At 60.3% G+C, this 10,741-nt stretch overlaps 1 long non-coding RNA gene and 1 gene segment (V, D, J or C); one reads left to right on the forward strand and one right to left on the reverse strand.

Annotated features, from left to right (window-relative positions):
- LOC115292453 overlaps window positions 1-10,741 on the reverse strand; it is a 494,271-nt gene that overhangs the window by 93,303 nt on the left and 390,227 nt on the right.
- The window catches only part of LOC115292458, a 5,071-nt gene continuing 3,055 nt past the window's right edge, over window positions 8,726-10,741 (forward strand). The window contains exons 1-2 of the long non-coding RNA XR_003909002.1: window positions 8,726-8,815; window positions 9,003-9,075. This is a non-coding gene — a long non-coding RNA (uncharacterized LOC115292458). The remainder of the gene's footprint in view (window positions 8,816-9,002; window positions 9,076-10,741) is intronic.

The raw sequence follows: 10,741 nt of genomic DNA on the forward strand, positions 1-10,741 counted from the left end.
TGATGGTGGAGGGCACTTGAGGGGAAGAGCACTGGGTGTTGTATGGAAAACAATTTGACAATAAAATATTATGAAAAAAAATAAATTGACCCTAGAGACTGGCGGACACTGGGTATCCCTCCTTCCCTTCGCCCTGTATCGGGTGCAAAACTCTCTCTACTAAATGCGTTTACCTCCCTTTGAAATTATGTATGGAAAACCTGCCCCTATTATCCCAAACCTCCAGGCAGCAGCCCTAATGGACAATGAGGAAAACAATCTGTTGCTGGAAACCCGAGCTAATCAATGGTCTCAAGAACGTGTATGGCAAAAATTATGTGTTCTCTATGAATTAAGTCCACCTCCAGAGCCTCACTGGTACTGGCCTGGTGACTGGGTCTATGTCAAACGCCATCAGCAAGAAAACCTTGAGCCGAGGTGGAAAGGACCTTACATCATCCTGTTGACCACTCCAACCGCCTTAAAATTGGATGGAATAGCAGCCTGGATTCACTACACTCACGTGAGACCAGCTGAATTACTCATCACCAGACACTGCTCCTCAACCAGGATAGAATTCTTTTCCAGCCTCCTCTTTGCTTAATCCGGCCACGCTCCTACCCAATCCCAGTGCAGACTCCCTGCTTCATGATTGTGCTGAGATCCTGGCCCAGGTACACTGCTTCTGAGGAGACCTGACGGATGTGCCTCTTTAAAACGCAGATCATAAGATCATATGTCCCCAAAGGCTGCAGCAACCCAAATGGGCAACAATGAAAGTTGCGCCCAGACAAAAGAAACACACTCAAGCTGCGACTCTTCCACCGAACATCAGATTGGCTGCTATAGCAATACTGCTCCAGACTTTAGGTTGTGTCACGGAACGTGTTTCTTCATCAAGCGAAGTTGTAGAGAGGACTTCTATTAGGTTAGTACTAAAATAGGTAGAAACTTCCAGATCTAAAAGCTGCATTATAAAAATTATAGTTTTGTAACTCTTGTCGGAAACATTGCTGGTCCTTTAATATTTGCTTATCCAGATTAAGAAACCTTCTCTTAAGATATCTGTGATATTTAGAAATGTCTTGAAGTATTTGTTTGTCTAGAGTATTTATCTTTTCTCTCTACTTAAACCATCTGAAATTAAAAAACTCAGTGAGTATTCTTTCTTTCATGGCAATTACAATTGTTTGCATAAGTTCAATAAGAATATGTTCATTTTATAGCAAGACACCATTAGAAATACTGGTTATGTTACCAAGGCTTTGACTGGAATGTCCTGTTTGAGAGTGATGCATAGACTCAGATATGACCTGACAGCTTTAAGGAACTAAGGTTGACTTTATGGAACATGGAGACAAAGTCTCATGGAAACTGGGGCTGGATACCTTGCTCACAGAGTTCCCAACAGCCTCCCCAGGTGGGTAAAGAAGGTCACGCCCCGTCCTACATGAGGGTCTTAGTCACACCCTACGTGAGGGTCCTGGGTCCACTGTGTGATTGGTCAATACCCTAAATGTTGTGATTGGCTCCCACTACTGCCAGTATTGATAGGGAGGTAGGGAATGGATCACTGTACCTGTGTCGTCATTTCTTGTAATGCCCCTTCCTCAAAATGCCCCTATGCCATCATGTTCGGGCGTCTCTCCATGTGGCCAGTGGGTTGGTGGAGGCTGTGAGTCCCAGCTTAAGCCCATGAGAAGTCCCTGTAGCTGTGTGGAGGGGAGAGCAGCAACTGCCCAAAAAGTGTGGACCAGGAGGGCCCCAGCGACCTTGGTGAGTGTGTGTGCCACCCTGAGGCTGCAGGGCTCTAGGATCAGAGGGGAGAGTGTCGGGGTGGGGGGGGGTCACTGTAAGAGCCTTCTCAGTGATTGGTCTTGTGTGGCTGAGGAGTGAGATCAGGGTGCTGTCGACTTCTGAGGGGGGAAAGGGGGAAGGGGCAGCCTCTTCCAGGCTGCTGGCCAAGGAGTGCACCCTGGCTGGATTGTGTCCTCATTCAGGGTTGCATTGGGTTCCCTGGGACATGCCCCTAAAATGGCTGCATCTGGCTCTGTGGATGGGGGGAGGTCTGTGCGCACCGAAGGTTGAGGGTGCTGAACTCAGAGACTCAAAAAAGTGGGGCTTTTGTCCCCTGCCTGGCGACAGGAGCACTGGCTTGTTGGTACCCTACCCTACTGGGGGCTCCAGCGCTGAGGGTGCCCTTCCGTGCCTGGACCTTGCAAATCTGGGTCCCCGTGTGCCCTTTGCCCTTCCACCAAATCTGGAACCAGGGCTCCTGACCACAGTGAGCATAGCAGCCCTGTCTTGAGCTCCAGCTTGGTCCTGAGCCCTGCTGCAGGTCCCCAGGGCCTTAGACTCCCCAGGCTCCCCCATCTGAGGCTCCCGTCCTTCCAGGGGGCATCCTGGCCAGCCCCTGGGTCCCCATCACCAAGTCCTGGATGCTACTCCTCTCCACCTGCAGCTAGAGTGCCTCGTCCTCCATGAAGGGGCCCTGACTGACACACACAGCTCCCACTGCATGTGTGCAAACGTCTGCACACCCCCAGGGCTGCATGGTACCCCCGGGCTCACACCCCAGGAGAGAAATTTCAAGGACACCCATGGAGGGAATGCCTGGCTTGAAGGTAAAGTACCTGAAAACTTCCCAGGCCTGAGGACAGGGAGGGGTGAGAAGGAGTGGGGTTAGGTGGGATGGGGAGGCAGGAGGGGGTTTGCTGCCTGGTGCTTATCTGCTTCCTGCCCAGGGTGTGTGGTGCAGAGTCCTGGGCACCAGAAGGAACAGCGTGTCTGGAGTCCCGCTGGCTGTGCATCCACGACCAGTGCTGGCTGATGGGGCCCATCTGGACGAGCCTCCACCCAGGAAGGGAGCACAGTGAGTGGGGGCTCCAGACCCTCTGGAGATGTCCTGGGTGATGGGTGGGTGGGTACAGGCTGGTGGGGGCCCCAGAGAAGACCTGGCTTCTTGCCGGGCTCCAATGGTGGGCTCCGGTTTTTGAGAGTCCTGCTGTGGGCTGGGGTGCCCTGGCTGCCCTGTGTGGCCGAGTCCTCAGTGCTGGGACAGGGGCTCTGGAGGACCCAAGGCAGCAGCGTGGGGGCTCCGGGGAATATACTGCCTGGATGGCCATCTCCACAGGGGAGGGCCATGGGCTCAGCAGGAGATGGGCAGGAGGGGTGGGCAGTCCCTCTGGGGCGCCTTCCTGGTGCTGCCTGCCTGGGGCCTGGCAGCTGACTGGCATCTCACGTGCTGGCTCCCAGCTGGGTGTTCTTAAAGGGCCCTGCGGGCTGGGTGGGCTCTGTCCAGCAGTGACACCAGCAGGACTATTCTCGGGGGGCTCATGCTCAGCCAACCTCGGCACAGGGCAGAGGACAGGTCTGTGCTCTGGGCACTGGCTCTGGATCAGTGATGTGAGGTTCCCACCAGCTGACCCCTGGCCCAGGGTAACAGTGGCAGGAACAGATGCTTGTGTCTCCCTGAGGGTCACTGGGCTCGAGGGTCTGCTCTGGAAGATGAGGATAGGCCACAGGTTGCCACTGCCCAGCCTGGCCTCCTGTCCTGACCCTTAAATGGGTGTATGGAGGGGTATCCGGGGCACCTGGTCACCCAAGGGGCCTGTGGACACCTCCTGGCTGGGCCACACTCCCCTGTCTGACCACTGGTCCAGGCTGGGCCCCCAGAGGCCACGGGGGCAGTTCTGGCCACGACCAACATCTAACTGCTAGTTCCCAGCAGACACGCTGACCCTGGGCCGCTCAGAGTCCTCTAGGCTCCTTCTTGGCTGCTGGCCCCCCACCGGAAAGGATGGGCTGCCTGGTGGAAGTCTGCTGGCTGGCGGGGCCCAGGAGCAGGTTTTATGAATGGCCTGAGGCACTGTGGCCCCCCGGCTACTACCCACCCTGCCTCAGGCCTGCACAAAATCCCCCAAGGACCCTAGGTTGGGAGGCTGCACTGGGCAGCCCGACTCCTGAACCAGGACCTTCCTCAGGCTGTCTCTGACCCCTTGAGCTGGGCAGGAGGATGCAGACCTCAAACCAGGAGGCAGGCCCCTCTGCTGGTCGACCCACTTGGGGACAGGAGTTTCTGGCCTGGAGAGTGTCACTGCGGGGCTAGCTTCCACTATACCACCAGGACACAGACTGGCTTGGAAAACCAATCGGTTGGGGCTTTGTCCTCTTCTTGGTCTTGTCTGAATGATGGGCGGGGTCTTCTCTATGCTGGACACTCCTCCTGAGCTCTGGGGGCATGGAGTTCCAGTGCCTGAGGGTTCTGGGGGCACGTGCGGTCTGGAGCCCGGTTGAGCCCCAGTTGGGTGTGTGGGCTCTGAGGCAGAGGCTAGCCTCCCCCGGCCCACACTTCTTGGAGTGGGTTGCAGCCTGAGCCCATGTCTGGTGGGCTGGCCTCTTGCTCCTTGGGCCCCTGGGCATGTGGGGTTTGTCCTGCCTGTGAGGGGTCTGCTGGCTGGTCACTGTCTGCAGAAGCGTGGTTCCTGTGGGAAGAGGGCTCAAAGAAGGGCTTTTGGATCTGTCCTAAGCCACTGTGTGGTTGTTCCCCCATGAGAGGGTCACAGGCAGAATCTCCCTCCTTCCTGCTCCCCCTGGGGTGGGGGCAGAAGGCTGGCACCCCAACCCAGCTCCCCCTGCAGCAGCCTTAGCCCCTCCCCTGCATTGACAGTGCCCTGTACACCTGCCCTCCACCTGGCAGGTGTAGGGTCATGGGCACTGGGACTTGGGAGACAGGCCAGCACCCCGCCTGGACCACAGGCTCACAGAGCGCTAGCAGGGGTCGGCTCAGCTCTGGGTCAGGCTCTGGGCTTGAGCCGCCCCCACCCCAGCCACTGCCTGGTGTTCGCTCTGCAGCGAGTGTCACTGTGTGGAGCCCGGCTCCCCATTCTCGGTGGCTTCCCCTCCCCAGAGGGGTTGTATCACAGCATGAGGAGGGAAGAGGATGGGAGAGCTCAGGGGGCAGGAAGAGGAGGTGAGGGCTGGGCCGTGGGGAGGGCTCCCTGCAGAGGACCTGCCAGCTGCCTGTCAGCAGTCCACATGCCCAGGCCTGAGCCCAGGGTGCAGGAGGACCTGCAGGGGGGAGAGCTCGGTGCTGTCCTTTTGTCCTTGGAGGGGGGCCTCCCGGGGAGCAAGCTGGGCAAGTGGGAGGAGGGGGCCGGCTCTGGAGGTCAGCACTGCCCATACCCATTCTTCCCAGGGCCCTTGCACCGCACCTTGGGGCTCAGACCACAGTGTACCCAGCCCTGCCTTGGTACAGTACTGACTTGAGGTCTGCAGCCTCCGATGACAATTGGGAGGGGGTATGCCCTGCCCCAAGCAGGAGGCACTGGGCCCTGTGGAGGGAGGCTGGTTTTGAGTGTAGGCCATGTCACTGTGGGAGGTACTACCCCACGACCCACAGTGACAGAGGCTCAGACAATATGTCCTGTCCCCGAAGCCTGTGGGAGGGTCCTGCTCACAACTGCTCAGCCTGTCCTGGCCAAGGCCACGACCCCTTCAGCCTGCCTCTGAGGAACTGTCTGAGGCAGGTGTCCTCCTGGGAGGTGGAGTGTGAGCTGGGCTGGGAGCTGGGGCCTGATGGAGGGGCCCTGGGTCCCCTGGGTCCTGACCCTGACATGACTCATCTGCAGTTTGTGGTGAGGAGCTGGTGGTCTAGGACTGGTCGCTGACGGCACCTCTGTGGAGGTTGGATGGGTGGGCGAGTGTGGGGTGACTTGTGCCAGCCTGAGGACTCTGTGTTCACTGTCCTGCTGGGCTTGGGCAACGTGGCTCAGAGGTCCTGGCGCCTCAGCCTCTGTGTGCCCCCAGGCCTGTGGTTTCCTCTTGCCCAGCCCTAGTCCATGCCTATGGCTATACTGGATGCCACCTCCTCCTTCAGAATCTGTCAGCCCTGGAGGCCTTCTGGATGGACCCCAGGAAGAGGGGCCCTTCCCTTCAAGGCCAGAGGCTAGAGGTCGATGCTTTAGAAGGAAAAGGGTGAGCCTCCAGGCCTGGGGGCAGAGGGTGGCCCATAGCCAGCATGTGGTGCTGGCCTGGTTTCTGCTATGAGGAACATCACTGTGGTCCCAGTAGTTATAAACCACTGTGTGACGCCCTGTGACAATAACTGGGCCTGGTCCCTGTAGGTGGGGCTGGTGGGAGGCACTTCGTCAGGACGGGGAGGGTCCAGGGACCACGAGGGAGCTGCCTTGGGACTGGGACACAGCCAGTTGCCAGAGTGGGAGCCTGGAGGCTGCAGTCTGCAGCCCTGGGTGGGCTGGGAGGGAAGAGTCCATGCCCAGCACCTCTGGGCTGGTGCAAGGTGGATGCCAGGACTGGGAGGCGTGGGGCAGGCTGGCCGTGGAGGTGCGGGTCTGCTGCGTTGGTGGAGCTCAGAACAGCTGCTCCAGGGTGGGGACAGCAGCATCAGGGGCCACGGGTGGCCAGGAGAAGCTGTCCACTGTGGGAGCCTGCGGTGTGCTGGCAGGGGCTTGGGGCTCAGGTCCGAGGGGCACTGGATGGGGGGGCAGTGGGTGAGGAGGGTGCCCAGTGCTGCCCCACTGCTTCCAGACAGGCCCTGTGGGGGAACAATTTCCAACACCCCTGCCCTTTGCCTTGGCCTCCCAGGCTGCCTTCTGGGAGCTCTGGGCTGCGTCTGTAAGTCACACTGTAGATGTGTTGGCACCAGTCGCCCCCCAGTTAAAATTCTTGCTGTCTTGCGGCCTGTGTCCTAGAAAGGTCCACCTAACGGGCGTGCCCCCCTGGGAACGGAAGCCTGGGTGTGGGCAGGGGCAGAGTGTGCTTAAGAGGAGCCCGGGGACCCCCACGAGGGCCAGCAGAGGGCCAGAGTGAGGGGGCCAGCCTCGTGGCTGAGAGCTGGATGAGGCCCTGGACTGTGTCCTTCCCCGGAGCCTGTGGGCATGGAGGGGAGCGCAGCTCTGGGCCTGAGCAGGGGCTTTCTCTGGGGGCCATGTACTGTCTTGCCTTCGGGCCATGACCAGAGCCTGCATGGCCTGGCCAGGATGGGACCCACGTCCTTGAGGATGGCACGGGCTGGGAGGTGCCCCACTCCCCACGCCCCTTGTCCTGCCCCTAATGTCTGTAAGCTCATCCAAAGGCTAGTGTGGGCCCAGCCCAGCGTCCACTCCTGTCAGCCCCCCGGGGATCTCCAGGAGTCCTGCCCACTGGGAGTTTGTCCAGGGTAGATGCTGTCGTTCCTGCCCAGGTCCCCCTTGAGCACGTCTGTTTCTGCCAGTGGAGTTGTGTGGCCACCTCAGAGCCCTGTGAAGCCCCGGCTGTGGTGGATGTGGGCCCAGGGTCCTGCCCTGACCCTCAGGAGCCAGGTGGGAGGGCCCTGCAGCTCTGGCTGGTTTTTGCTGATGGGTCTATCACTGTGGTCCCAGCTGCTATAGTAACCCAATGGAAAGTTCCTTGTCAAAAACCCCCTGTGTGTGGTGGAGCGGCCCCTCCCCTGCCCGAGCCCCAGGTGCCCAGTGGGGCGTGTCTGCACAGTTGCCCAGTGCTGCCCCACGTGGTGGGGAGCTGGTGTGGTCCAGCCCCCCCTTGCCTGCCCTATCTCCCCAGGGACTCCAGCTGCAGGGGTGTGGGCACAGGGGATGTGGGGCTGCCCCCGTGGCTCTCACACCCACTCAGGGTGCATGCACACGTCTGCGCCAAGGCTGGGGAAGAGTGTCCACTTTGGGGGGGCTTTGTCTGCAGCCTGTCTCCAGGGTCCCTGGGGGCTTCTTGGTGAGGCCTGGTTTGGACCAGGCCAAGGGGACCACTGAGCATGGGATGGACGTTCCAGCCAGACCAGTCGAGGGGCACCTGGGTCCCTCTGTCCTCCCTGAAGAAACGTTTCCAAACCCAGATTCACACAGCCGTCCCTGACGGAGAGAGTCCCTCCCGCCTTCCCAGGTCCATCAGGGCAGTGTCCCAGCCTGAGTGGGGAGCAGGTGCTGGGGTGCTGTGGGGTGTGGGTGCTGTGGGGTGTGGGGTACTGTGGGGTGTGGGTTATATGAGTTTGGGGTGGTGTGTGGTTGGGGGGCTGTGGGGTGCTGTGTGGTGTGTGATGTGAGGTTGAGGTGCTGTGGGGTTGAGGTGATGTGGGGTTTGGGGTGCTGTAGGATTGTGTCATGTGGGATGATATGGGGTGATGTGGGGTTGGGGTGCTGTGAGTTTGGGGTGATGTGGGTTGCGGGGTGCTGTGGGGTGCTGTGTGGTGTGTGTGCTGTGGGGAGTGAGGTGCTGCGTGGTATGAGGTGCTGTGGGGTGGTGTGGGGTGTGGGTGTGGGTACTGTAGGGAGTGGGGAGCTATGGCCGGGAGGGGCAGGCCCGATCACCCGCAGCCCCCATGTGGTCCCCGCCTAGACTGGCAGGTCTGGTTGTGGTTTGGGGTGGCTTCCGCTGGGCGGTTTCAGGGTCCCATGGAGTCAGCAGGCAGGGTCCTGGCTCGCGTCCCAGAAGCCATGTGCCCTGTTCCTTCCCCTGTTCCTCGCGTTGTGCCTGCTGCCCCGGTGAGTTTGGGTTACAGGCCACACTGCTGTGGTGAGCAGCTGAGGCTTGGTGCTGTGGCCCCTTTCACCATCCAGGGGAGGGCATGCCAAGGGCGGGGCCACAGCTGGGACCCAGGACGGGTTTTTGAAGGGCGCTGTGACACTGTGGCATAACAAGTATAAGCATCACAGTAGTACCACAGTGACACAGAACTAACCCCAATCCCTCTTCCTGGGGGACTGCTGTGACGGAGGGGGAGGAGCATGGGATGCCCAGGGGAGGCTCCTTGCCAGCGATCGGCAGTGTTGGGCAGCTGCCTGTGCCCATTTTGGAGACCAGTCACGTGGAGGCAGCCTTCTGGGTTGTGAGGGGTCACCCTGGGGCCAGCAGGTGGCTCCCACTTGGGAGGCTGGAGCAGGCAGGGGTCAGTCCTGTGCTGCAGCCCTTGCACTCAGGGGCTGGGAAGTGCAAGGGCTTCTGGCTCTGCCTCACTGTCCCCTCACTGGCTCTCTCCTGTTGCCACCTGCCTGTGGACCCGTTTTCTCTAGAGCTGCCCGGGATTATTCCACTGTGGTGACGGTCCCTGAGGCACTCCTGGAGCTGGACCTGGAACACATGCAGGTGAGGAAGTGCAGACCCAGTGCAGGCCCAGGCACAGTGGAGGTCAGGCGCCTTCCCGCTTCACCTGCCAGGGCGTTGATGCCAGAGCACCGAGAGTCCCCTAGACGGTAACGTTTGCCGTGGCTGCACAGGTCCCCGCCTTCGCTGCAAGCTGCAGGAGTCTGGCCTCTTTGGGTCTCCCGGTGACTCTTTGGTGGTGATGGGGGATTATTATTGGGCCTGAATGCTGAATCTTGTTCCGTGGAGCTCTCCCCCTGGAGTATGGAACCTTGTCCCACCTCCTTGCCTCCTCGCCTGCCCAGGGCCTGGCTGACCTTGGCGTCTGTTTTTCTCAAGTTCCCCATGGATCCTGGAGCCAGCGGGCTAGTGATTTGCTGGGGCGGCCCCCTGCCCCCAGCCAGCCCGAGTCCTGTTGGGGCTTCCGGCCTTGACATCACTGCTGCCTGGGGCGGAGGCAGTCCTTTCTGGAGCTTCTCCTCCTTGGTGACCTTGCCCAAGGGACCCAGGTGGGTGCCCATGCTCCTTAGGCCCCGGGTTGGGCACTGCCCTAAGACCCTGAGCAGCAGGGCTGTGTCCGAAGCCCAGCCCCAGGCCCCATTAGGTGGGGAGTTTGAACACACGCCTGCGTCAGGTTTTGAGGTCTCATGACAAAGGCAGTGTCTGCACCTGGTACAAACTCCAAGTGCGAAGGCAGCGTCTTCTGCTGAGTCCCTCTCAGGCACGGCGTCCAGGGCTCCCCCCAGGCCCCCGGGGCTGGCATGTGGTCCTGTCCCCCGTGCGCACACACAGTGCAAGCTGCCCAGTGCCATGTGGACCCCTGCCTCCTGCTCGACCCTGAGCAGTGGGGTCTCTCTGCACCGTCAGCAAGCTGTCCCCGGGGCTCAGGTGTGCTTTGCATGTGGCCAGATGACACCAGGCCCGACTTCCCGGACGTGCCCAGCAGCACACCTGCCCCAAGAGCTCATGCCGCGTGGGGCAGCTGTGTCACTGTGGGGGGAGGAGTGGCCAATGCAGTCAGGCGCCCCCCACAAGAACCTCCCACTGTGGGGCGCCTGTGTCCACCTTTGCAGAGCCTTCCTGGGCCAGGGCCGGCTGTGGGGCAGGTCCCACATTTCCAGTGGGTTTCTGTTCTGAAAGTCAGGTGAGCAGGGATGAATCTGACAGGAGCCTCATGGGTCAAGGTGGCTCTGCACCGGCTGGCCAGGTCTGCAGTTTCCCTGGCTCAGGGGGTCTGGTTGCTTTCTTCTACTCTGTGCCCTGTCTGGGGTTTTCCCTGTCCCTGGCTTGGCCAGTGAGGGTCTGCATGCCCTGCCCCCTCTCCTGTCCAAAGGAGTTTGCCGATGGTGGCCTGTGTGCTGGTCCTGCACGTGTCTCAGCCCACCTAACCCTGCAGAGGGCTCCCTGCCTTTGTCCCTCAGCACCTGCGTGGGTGCGGTTTCTGTTGTCGGGGTGACTCTGGAGAGCAAGCTGCCTGGATGGACACTTTTCCTCTGTGCTCTGGTGAGAGGTGGGGCTTCATCCCAAGGCTCCTGGGGCCCATGTGCACCAAGACACCGAAGCCCAGGGCACCTGCCTGCCAAGGGTGACCCACATGCTCACATAGCCTCCGCCTTCATCCTGGGTGCTGGAGCTCTGACTGCCCATTGTCCCAAGGGCAAGGGGGCTC

This window comes from Suricata suricatta, chromosome 5 (assembly GCF_006229205.1).
Source record: "Suricata suricatta isolate VVHF042 chromosome 5, meerkat_22Aug2017_6uvM2_HiC, whole genome shotgun sequence".
NCBI classification, from domain to species: domain Eukaryota; kingdom Metazoa; phylum Chordata; class Mammalia; order Carnivora; family Herpestidae; genus Suricata; species Suricata suricatta.